At 38.5% G+C, this 11,528-nt stretch overlaps 1 long non-coding RNA gene across 2 annotated transcripts; it reads right to left on the bottom strand.

The window, feature by feature from the left end:
* Positions 1-634: 634 nt before the first annotated feature.
* LOC121949722 (uncharacterized) lies at positions 635-11,134 on the bottom strand. Of its 2 annotated transcripts, XR_015777064.1 has the most exons (4): positions 7,588-11,134; positions 5,434-5,536; positions 1,669-2,178; positions 635-985 (listed from the first exon to the last, which is right to left on the bottom strand). It is a non-coding gene; the product is annotated as an uncharacterized LOC121949722 (long non-coding RNA). The 2 variants fall into 2 exon arrangements; XR_006106290.2 differs by having other exon boundaries at positions 5,434-11,134.
* Between the last annotated feature and the right edge of the window lie 394 nt (positions 11,135-11,528).

The following is an 11,528-nucleotide window of genomic DNA, read 5'->3' as shown; positions in this document are numbered from 1 at the left end:
TTTCAATTAATAATTCGAGGTGAAAGGCACCATAAACTGTTTAAATACTGAGGATGACTGAAATATACATATATGTTTCAAACTGAACTGCAACTATTACTGCCGTCTTGGTATGATGGGCGAGGACAAATTAAGACTTTCACACATTGTTCAATGATGAGTTGTAAAAGAAAAGCCAAGAACAAATCTGCAAAGTGTATTATAAGGTACATAAAAAGGAAGAAGGCTGGTTTTAGCTGCAGCCTGATATACAACATCTGCATAATTTAGTATTGGTAAAATGAGCTGTAATTCAAGCTTTTTTCAACAGTCAGTGAAAAACAATTTCTGGACTGATAAATACCCATTCCAGGGTTAATCTTCTTTACAATATGATTTATATATCATTTCAATTTTTCAAGTTAGAGTGGACAGTGTTCAAAATATAAGTACAATATTTTGTCGATAATAAAAATGACATTAGTAAAAAGCCTCATGATGTTATCCTTGCTCTGCAGAGCTTGTTTATATACACAATATATACACATAGCACATACCCCTCTCCACTTCCAGGTTACTGAATTCTGTAGCCTCCCGGATGGTTTAGTAAGAATTCAACATGTTTTGGTAGCAGATTTTGGTACAGATCAAACAATAATTTATTTTACCAAAACAGGTCATTTAATTGCTAGACTTGCTTCTATCAATATGACAATGTGATTAATGAAAATATAAGCTTTATCCATTTTTTATTTTAATAAATGGTCATTACAGTAATAACTCTAAGACCAAATCCAAAGCCTTTGGTCTCCTAAACTGCTGAAGTTGTGTCTGTTTTTTCTTTTTTCTCTCTTTCTGGACTTGCGACTTGGGGAAGGATGTCAGCTAACTCCACGTCCTGTTTAATTGTGGGCTCAGGCGCTTCCCCTTCTCCTTTGACGTCATGACTGAGAAGATACATTCCTACAACCAAAACGAGCACGATGAACAGCCCCATTCCAATGCCCTAAACCAGAGACCAAAGGAAAAACAGAAAAAGACAAACAAGTTAAAGCTGCTTATCAGCATTGCAATTTTCCTGAATAAAATTAGTGCACTACAGCTGTATGTCAATAAGTACAGCATGGATTACCATGAAATGCTAAGAAGCAGCAAGACATGCATGTCACAACCTAAGAAACGAATACAACTACTCATAACAGCTGAACTTCTTCAGAGCTCACACTCTGCCCTTTCATTACTGACTCCTCTTCTTTACTTCGTTTATTTACAATGACATCTGATATCTCTTATTAATATATTGCTGTTTATACTGTTGTCTTCTCAATGAAAATAAATGTTAAATTTATGAAGACAGGCATTACATGTTTTTGTAAATGTCCAAAAGATGCGTCACTTTAATTGCTCCCACAAGGAATTGTGGGATGGCACGATCTCCTTTGCTTTCATAAAGGACATTATAGTGTATTCTATGCTAAATGAGATAATAAAGGTAGCACTGGTATTTAGTGAATTTGACCAGCTCTTATCATGGCTGCCTCTGAGATACTTCAGGTCATTTCACCTAGTTTGGAACTATCCTAAGGAAAAAAGACTAATGGACCACAGGTCAAGTCATATTTTCAGACCATTTCCTGAAAAATACAAAACAAACCACAGTACTTTGAGTGACATCAGATTGTGCCTTACCTTAGACAGATTAAACATATTTTTAGCCTTATTTTTACAGTCCAACTCTTCTGATGGCGTGGAGTTGGCTGGTTTGCACCATTTCAGAGAGTCATCATCTTCTTGTTTTTCATAATTGCCTAAACAGGGTGTCATTGCACAGGCAAAGCTCTGGCCATCCCAAAGCACAATGTTGATCCAAAATAAGGCAGGGACAATGCTGGAAGCCACAATTCTTCCATTCTCCTTTGAACCCCTCTTACGGTGGAAGCCTTTGATTTTCATCGTGAGCAGAAAGACTGCAACTGCAGGAAAAATAAAATATGCAGCTGATAGAAGACGTGTCATAGGAACTTGGCAGGGGCATGAAAACTCAGCCTCAATGATTTTCTCAAAGCACAGAAGGATGATGCCAAAAAACCCATTTGACAGGGTTGTCTTTAAATGAACCCATCACTGTAGAGGTCCATTTTGTTGTCAGTTCTTCACCCAGGTGAGAGATCATAGCTTGTTGCTCTGCCATAGTTTAATCTGCATTAAAAAAAAGATGAAAGGTCAGAGAGCAGAACAGTCAAGTTAAATATGCCCAATAAAGTTATTCTATAAAACTGGGCATGTCCAAATTCTGGCCCCAGGGTCCAATTGTGGCCCACAGACAGACTTTAAACAGCCTGCAGCATGTCTTACAAAATATGTATTATATGTGGCCTGCCACACAGTATTGATTATTTATGCAATATCACTTAGCATTAGCATTCTCTGTTCACCTCACAATCGCAGGATTGTCACACAGTTAGACACGCAACCAGCAGGATCGACACAGACAGAAATAACGTGTCCCTCCACTTTCAGGAGTCGCTAAAAGTTGAATACATTTTTGAATGGAAGTTGAAAGAGTTGTATTTTTCTCATCTGATTTTTCTTAAAACATCCCAGTATCACATGCTGCCATTTGTTCTTCTGATCTATGTTAATGTTTAAGTTTAGAACATTACTAACAAGATTCTGCATGTGCACCTCCTGCAGCCTACATACCAATTAAACAAGACACAGCGAGCTTACGCACACACGCACGCACGCACGCACGCACGCACGCCCAACTGTTAAAAATGGATCATCCATCAAAGGGCATTTTAGAGTATTTGTAGAGAATATTTTAATATTGTGATCATTTGTGGATTCCTTTGCCCTCAAACACAGATCCTGGTATCAAAGCAGATGTAAAAAGTCTATTGTTCACTTAACATTAACCCTCTGGGAGCACTTTAAAAAAATACAGTGAAGGCCATTAAGGACAGATAGAAAGATATCCACTTCCAAAACCTTTCATAAAAATATTATATAAAAAAATGCTTTTCCCAATGAATCTTTAAATCAACTTCAGTCCTAATCAAAACTATCAAATGATTAAACATTGTTGGTATTTAAACCCTTTAAATGCCAGTTTGAATACATGAGGTCACTGCCATTTTTGACAAAAAAAAACCAACAACAAAAATGACTTATTTTTAAGACAATAAATGAGGGGAGGCTGGGGGCTTTTTTTTTTTTTATCACAGTCTTGTCTTGTGCATTTATAGTTTTTGTGCAGGGTCAGATTTAAAATTTAGGACTCGTTAAAGCCACTAAGGACAAAAATGTCCACTTCCAAAAACCGCTATAAAAATAGTTAAGATTAATATTTTCTTCACTTTTTGGGGTTAAATCTTTCAATCAAGGGGCATCTGGGAGACTTTTTAAAAATCACAGTTTTGAAGATATCAAAGATTAGCAACAACATTGATTTTGATGCATTCATAGTTTTTTGTGCAGTCAGACTTATAATTTAGGATGCATTAAAGATATCAGGGACAAAAATGACTACTTCCAAAAACAGCTGTAAAAATATTACAGATTAATATTTTTTCCCAATTTTGGGGTTAGACTCTTCAGTCAACTTCAGTCCTGATCAAAATGACCAAATTACCATTTATTTTCAGAACTGATGGCATTGTTATCATATGCTGGTATCAGGCACGTCCACATTCAACACACGCAGGTGGTGTCAGTTTACAACGTGACCGGACAGAGTCGGTCCTGTTCAAATATACTAAAGAAATACTGAAGGATAGCATGCTTATAGGATGGGTGGGGAGGTGGATGGTGCCTACAAACAACTGACTTTCATGAGTGAGTTTGGAGATTGCTTCCCCTGTGGATGTGTTTTTTTCTTCACCTTAGCATTGGCCTCATTTGCCTAAACCTAACCAGCCCATCCCAACCACCGTGACAGTCTGCACTGTGGAAACATCAGGATCATGCTGCTTTCTGCCTGCTGTGACATCACAGTGACAGGCTGCATCATCCCACCACGTGCATTCGTTGACATCACTGTAACAGCTTCCTGGTGAACAGCTGACGCAGAAGGATACCTAAAACATCATAGGTAGACTCTCAAGTCCTGACAGAATGGCACCATGTGATGAGTAGGGAGTGAGAACATGTTGGGTATATTGAATAATATCTTATGATGAGTGTGTGTGTGTGTGTATGTGTGTGCGTGCCTGCGTGCGTGCGTGCATGCGTGTGTGTGTGCGTGCATGCACATGTGTGTGCATGCGTGTGTGAGAAAGAGAGAGAGAGAGGAAGTGAAATTGCAAGGTGAAAATTGTAAAAATATTTCTGCACACTGTACAAGTACACACACACACACACACACACTCACACACACACACACACACACACACACGCACACACTTCCTGGCTGAGACCACACTTTGACATCTGTACCAACACACCTACATCATATTAGTTGCGTAGATTTATTGTGGTGCCTGGCAGGGCTCCAAAATTCAGCAGAAACCAAGAAATTACAAGCATTTCATGCATAGGGTTATGATGGGAAAAATGATTAAGATGTAAAAATGACAAATTTTACTACTTTCCTCCAAAATAAAATCCTGACATTACAGAATGCATCATTATATTCTGTAATGGCTGTGAGTTTCATAAATGTGTGTTTTCATTTTTTTCCATTTGTTTTCATTTGAAAACAGTAACCTCATGTAAACAAACCGGCAGTTAAAGGGTTAAAATCCTGAAAGTAATTGAATGTTTGGTAGTTTTGATCAGGACTGAAGATTTGAGGAAAAAAGATATTATTCTGAAATATTTTTACAGCAGTTTTTGGAAAATGTCATTTCAGTCCACAATGGATTTAACAGGTTTTTAATTATAATAAATAAATAAATGTTTGATAGAGTTTTGATCTGCGCTGAAGTTAAGCCTCCCCTCATTTATTATATTAAAAATAACTCATTTTTTGTTTGTTTTTTTGGTCAAAAATGGCAGTGACCTCATGTATTCAAACTGGCATTTAAAGGGTTAAAATACCAACAATGTTTAATCATTTGATAGTTTTGAAAAAGATTCAAGCCAAAAAATTTGGGAAAAGCATTTTTTTAATAGTATTTTTATGAAAGGTTTTGGAAGTGGACATTTTTGTCCTTAATGGCCTTAAAGGGTAGTACATTTATTCACAGTGTATTATAGACCCAGTACAAAAATTTAAATTGGAATTTCAAAATGTATCAAGATGAAAAACTTCCTACAAAAAAGCATATTATATGCACCAACACAGCCAAAATGATTGCAAAAACAAATGTGAAAAATGATCCATTTGGACAAAAATGTCCATAATGATCCCAGACGGTTAAGAACAGACAACATATATACTGATTCGTTTATTTTAATATGCATCAGAAACATAAAATGTAGTCTTTTTGTAATCGCTTAAAAAGTACTTACGTGTCACAAACAGCTTGGTGTCTTGTCTGATTACCAGAGTGATTGAGTGTGTATTTATGGCTGAGCAAAATCATCCTGACGTTCACTGATGGTTTGAAACGCCCTGTTGGGACCAATTTCACAATTTGTCGTTCACTTCACCAGTCTGAACATATTCCAAAACACTGTTCCCATATCAGTAAGCCAAATTCCCACTGGAGTGGACAATTAAGTCTGTCTATCTACCTACCTTTTTTTCTGCCTCACCTTTCAGTTTTTAGCAACTTTATCCATTTTATTTGTATTTACATTCCAATTACTCTGATTTTTCTGTCTTGTTTTATGTATTTCCTGCTTCTGACATCACACGATGGACCGATCCACTTAATTGGGGTGGGGGCAGGAGACGACGGCTGTTATCACCGCACCTGCCCTACAGTATTGGTGGGCTATTGACAGTTTCGGGACCATATAACCCTGACTCAGGATTGTCCAAAGTCTGGCCCTCGGACCAATTTTAAAAGGCCTGCGGCTTGACTCTTATAATAGTATATGTGGCCTGTCACTCAATATCGGTTAATCATCATGATCACTTTGTATTTTTAGCCTTCACTTCTCAACTGCATGACTATAGCACCATTTGTAGACATGCATCAGTGGGGTATTCCAGAAAGGAGGTTAAAAAAAACTGAGCCTAACCCTGAACTCTGAGTTGATTTACTTCAAGACGGGAAACTCTGGGTTTTCGGTTACAGAACAGCTGATCTGAATGAGTTCAGTCAACTCCGAGTATATTCACCTTGAGTTTAGCGCATGTATGTCCTTAATAAAAAGCCATCATCAGTGGAGCCCCGGTACTTCGATTCACCATGGTAACTGCTGAGAAAAATAGATCAAGCTACTTTGCCTCACTGGAATTAGAGGTCCTCATGCTGCCTATGGCGAATATGAGCCCATATTTAGAGAGGAAAGTCACACAGCTGCAGCAAAGGAGAGAGAAGTGGCATTCGAGAAAATCGCTGACTGTGTCAATGCATAAGTGTGACACGTGTCCATTGACTTAAGATTTAACCGCACTTTTCACTACAGGTGAAAAAGTGGTGGATTGAATAAATTCAGACTTTCATTTAGGTGCAGTCCCACAGGGGGAAAACACACATGGAAGCAACTGAAAATGAAATCTAAAAACATCATTCAGGAAGGTACGGCATAATTTCCTCAGCCATGAATGTAGGCCGACCTCACTTTGGTTTTATTCATATTTGACGTTAAACAAAGTAAATATTCATTCAGTGTCTATTTCAACATGAAATAATTTAAACCCCCAACAGAATGCTGTTTTAACATAAATATGTCCTCTCGCCAAATATCCTGCTGAGTCAATGAACATTTGATATTGATATAAAGCACACACCGTCAACACAATATTAACTTTCTTCATGGGACTGAGAATTATTATGATGATTGTGTATTAGATTATGGTGCATACGAATATGGGGATGGTATTTTTATTCAGCTAACTGACATGTGATTATTGATTTTGTTTTCTTTCTTTTATTTCATGTTGGTATTTCAGTTTTTTGGATGCTTTTTATATTCAATTCATTATTGGAGTTTTGTTTTATTTTACTTTTTAATATATTCATTCTATATTTCATTTTCTAAATGTTATTTTATATATATTGGAGTCACTCATTTATAGACTAAAATGTGATGATGTGTATATGAAAATTCAATAGTAACATTTGAGTTGCAACAGAAAGGCAGTGTGTGAGACTGGATATGTGTGTAATTTTATTAAGATAACTGATTAAGTGTAATGAAAAACAGTACTTTTCTAACATATTCTTATGGGAATGAGAGCACATCCAATCGAGGTGAAAATCCTCTCCTGACATAAAGCACTGCGTAATAATTGTGCTTCTATCTGATATCTATCGGATTGCGAAGATACAGACAATCCATGTCTGACAGCTTGCTTCAGGTGGGAGGAGACAGGTAGAAAGTCTGTGTTTCTTCTAGAAAACATCTCTTTTTGAAACAGATAACACAGTTTCCCTCATCTCAGGGTTAACATGTTCAGAGTTTTAACATAACCTGCTTTCTGGAACCCCCCCAGGTAAGAAGTAATGAGTTTTCATAAACAGACAGTAAGCTAGCTAACTGAACAGTTACCTGAGAGCTGTCATTTCCTGATACGAACCAGACACGGCCACAGCAAAGACATGTAAAGTGAACAGCGAGGAACGATGCTTCAGGAATGGGGGACAGCTGAATACCATTTCACTGAAATATGAAACCATTGCGTCTTTGTTTTGTTGATGCAAAAAGCAGTTTGTCCCCAGGAAAAACGTATTCTGTAGAAACAGCAACCACCTGAGTCAGCATTATCACTGCATCTGTGAACATGCAAATAAAAAAACACAAGTGAAAGGTTTCTCTGTGAAAATATGGGCAATTACATTAGAGAGTAATTTACGTGTTAGAGCGGAGATGAAAATGCAGCAGGTTCCCACACGTTGTCAGGTGTGTGCTGATAATTGCCTTGTTCCTTGGAAAATTGTTGTAACCGTTGACTGATTTAAGGTTTGGAGTGAAAGTTGACTGTTTGATTGAACTGAACTGTTTTACAAACTACAAACTATCGGACTAGGAACAAAATTTGGCCCTGGTTGAAAGTGTTTTATCAGTTAATATGACAGCGTAATGTTTGAGTGCAGTTTTTTTGTCTGATATTGATCGTGGCAGTCTGTGTGACCTACAAAGTGTGTCAGACAATGTGGCAATTGCCAGGTTTGCCCTTTGGCCAGTCCGAGCCTGCGGGCTATAGTTTAAAAATGTCAGCCAAGTAAATCTGATTGTTATTTTATGCATTCTAAAATCTTATCTACATACACAGAGTGCAGCTGCCACACTAGTCAACTCTTTAAATTCCCAACACGATCTTATCCCTACTCATCCTATTTTGCTGATCGGGCATCTGCCCCAAAGGGTAACTTTTGCTTTGTATCATGATGCAAACTACTTGGGTGTGGTTTTGGAAAAAATGGTGGCTGTCACCAAAAACCACTTGGCTTGTAGTGCCACAAACATGGCAGCAGTGTTTCGCCCCCCAAAAAAAGACACCCAGCTTTGGGAGGTGAAAAGGAGTCAAGGATAAACCCCAAGCTTTCAGCTCTCCTCACCATCTCAACTAACCCCTGAGGTTCCTCTCTGAGTGAAGACTTAGGTAGGGTTAAAAAAAAAGCCTTTATTTTTCTTTGTATGTTGTTCATGAAGGGAGCTAAGACAAGTCATTTTTAATTTATATTCAATATATTTCTGGTTACATGTTCCAGTTTTTCCTTTAATATTCTCATAGACTCATGCTTGTACTCTTTTAGTTATTTTATTCATTTAAGCTCACATACTCATTTATGCATTAATGTACTTAGGTACCCATACATAATTATTTTTTTGATATTGTACTCATTATTTTACAGCCTTTTGCAACCTGAGAGTGTGTGTCTGTAGGCTGGGCACTTTTCACAGGAAAAGAAGGAATCAAAACAAAACGGTGGTGCAAACACAGGAAGGGATAAAAGCCAAATATATCGATACTTACGGGCCCAAAGCAGGATTTGAGTGGGGAGCCTCCTCATGGTCGCATGTTGCCACTCCTCATGTCAATGAACTAACTTGTGTATTGTATGTATTAGTGTAAGCATGCATAATGTGGGACCCATTAGCAGCAACACTATAAATAACCTAGAATAAATACAGTATTTATAATTTACCCTTTCAGTGCTGCACCCAAGCAAAAATTAGGCTACATTTCTGTTATTCCATGGTCATGAGGTCTGGGACTCTCAGTTTTTAATGTCAAGTATTTTGTATATATAATAAACTTTAGTTGTACAAGATATACTTTGTTATATAGCTGTCACCAACTTTGTTAACCCACTGTAATCCTGTGTCAGAGGCAAGAGAATATTCTCCACACAAGAGTATAAAAAAGTAGAAGAGGATAGAAATTCACCCTACGGCCCTACACACACACACACACACACACACACACACACACACACACACACACACACACACTTAACTTAAGAGAAACACTGCTCACAACACACAAAGCACAGGAAGTAGCACTGCACACTTACAGAACTCAGTATAAAAATCATATACAGAGCTGGACCTTCAACTCAGACAAAATTTAGCCAGACCCACCCGAAAAACAGCAATAACAAGAAAAATTTTGCTAAGGGTAAACGGCAGACAGTCAGGGAGGTTGCCACTTCTGCAGGTGTCTGTCATATGCAGATGTCACATGTCAAACCCAGTAGAGGGTAGCAAACACCACACAATGATGACAGAATATGTTTTTATGAGACTTGTCAAACTTGTACTGAATGGTAGATAATTGCCATGTACTCCGTTAGCACCTACTTAAATAACATTTTTTGGTGATGCTCGTCCAGCTGTAGGGCCACTCTGGTGTCCCCAGAAGACAGCTCACATCTGCATCTTGCAGATGTGAAGCTGAATCTTGGTGACAATGTGCTGACTTAGTTAGGTTGGAAAGGTCAACAAAACCAGCATTAGCCCAGGCAGATGACATGCCAGTTGAAAAAAGCAGGCAACTCCAGCAAAACTGGTCTTTTATTTTTAATAAGTAATTCCTACTCCGCTAAAGCCCGCCTCTCAAGCAAGCCACAATTCCAGTCTTGTCTGCCATAGTGATGAACATGATGTGCTAATTTACAATCAAGTTAGCTTTGGCCTTCGGGAAGGCCCTGGGCGCTGATTTTTTGAGGTTCCCTTTATAAATCATTCATTCAAGTGTTACTTTCTAAACAAAAACACAAGGCCATGGCTCTTTCGCAGTGATGAAGTCCTGAGCAATGACCAAGCCACCTCTAACCTTTGCACTGCCTAGCAACAACAGCCCCAAAAAATCTGATGGGATGACTATTGTTCAAATGTCATCGGGACAGTAATCCTCTCATTTATTAAGTAAACTTCATACAAAATGAGGGCAAAATTACAGTTAGATGAGAATCACTATTAAATCAAAGACATTGAACATGACATTTGAAATACATATATGTTGAAGGCCCTGAGGGTTCCCCTCCGCATAATGAACATCAATCAGTAAGGACCACTGCAAACAGTAGACTGTATAAAGATGCAGATACATATATTCTTACATATAGTTTATGGTCAGGGCCACCAGGGGGAGGCAGAGGGCCACACAGCCACCAGCGCAGCCTCCAAATGAGCGTCGAGCCGAGTGTCAAATTTACCAAACTCTACTTTAAAACATGCTTAATTCATACCAACAGAAACGTAACAGCAAGACAACATCTAACGTTAAACATTAAAGTATTTTAGGTTCACTTATCTCGGGCAGGAGGGGGTGTAGCGTCAGGCCGGCGAGGACAGACCGACGCTTCAGACAGCGGGAGGTTTTAATAAAGTCTCAGTGAATCGCTTCATGAAGACATGTCAAGGCCCGGTCCCTCACTACCTAAATGAGGCGTCCAGCCTTTCCTGCTAAGTTGTCTTTGCTTCCGGCTGACACGGACTAGACATTTCAGACTTTCCCACGTGCTGTCCGGCAGTTCAAAGCACTCTTCCCGCGTGCGCCTCCACACACCGAGCACAGGTGAAAGTCATCAGTCATCAGTGCTCAGGTACACCGGAAGTTCTCCTCACAAGCGTCCACAGGAGGCAGAGACCCTCCCCCTCATTTCCTCATCACACTGCCAATGACACCAGGAGATTGTTTTTAATTTTAAAAAAACTACAGCTACTCATTAATAAAAGATAATAATTTTACGTTTGGGTTACCAGGTTGTGAAAAATCCCTTTATTCTCTTCAGTAGGACATTTACCCTTCTGCAAAACCTGACTCTGGACCAAAATCAATCTTTTACATATTATCTACATTTATAACTCATTGATGGCTCAGTGGAAAGTGTTACATTCTTAAGTATTTAAGCCTATTAATCGACATATGAAACTCACTCCAGTGCTGAATTACCAGCTCAGCAAATAAGACCTTTAGCGCATCGATGTGTCCAAAAACAAGAGGAAGAGGAAAGGTTTGAATTGTGCAGAATGCAAAAAAA

Source organism: Plectropomus leopardus, chromosome 7, assembly GCF_026936395.1.
Source record: "Plectropomus leopardus strain MGB_pleo_1.0 chromosome 7, ASM2693639v1, whole genome shotgun sequence".
Classification (NCBI taxonomy): domain Eukaryota; kingdom Metazoa; phylum Chordata; class Actinopteri; order Perciformes; family Serranidae; genus Plectropomus; species Plectropomus leopardus.
Note: the sequence above shows the minus strand (reverse complement) of the source record. Positions and strands in the feature narration are given on the sequence as shown.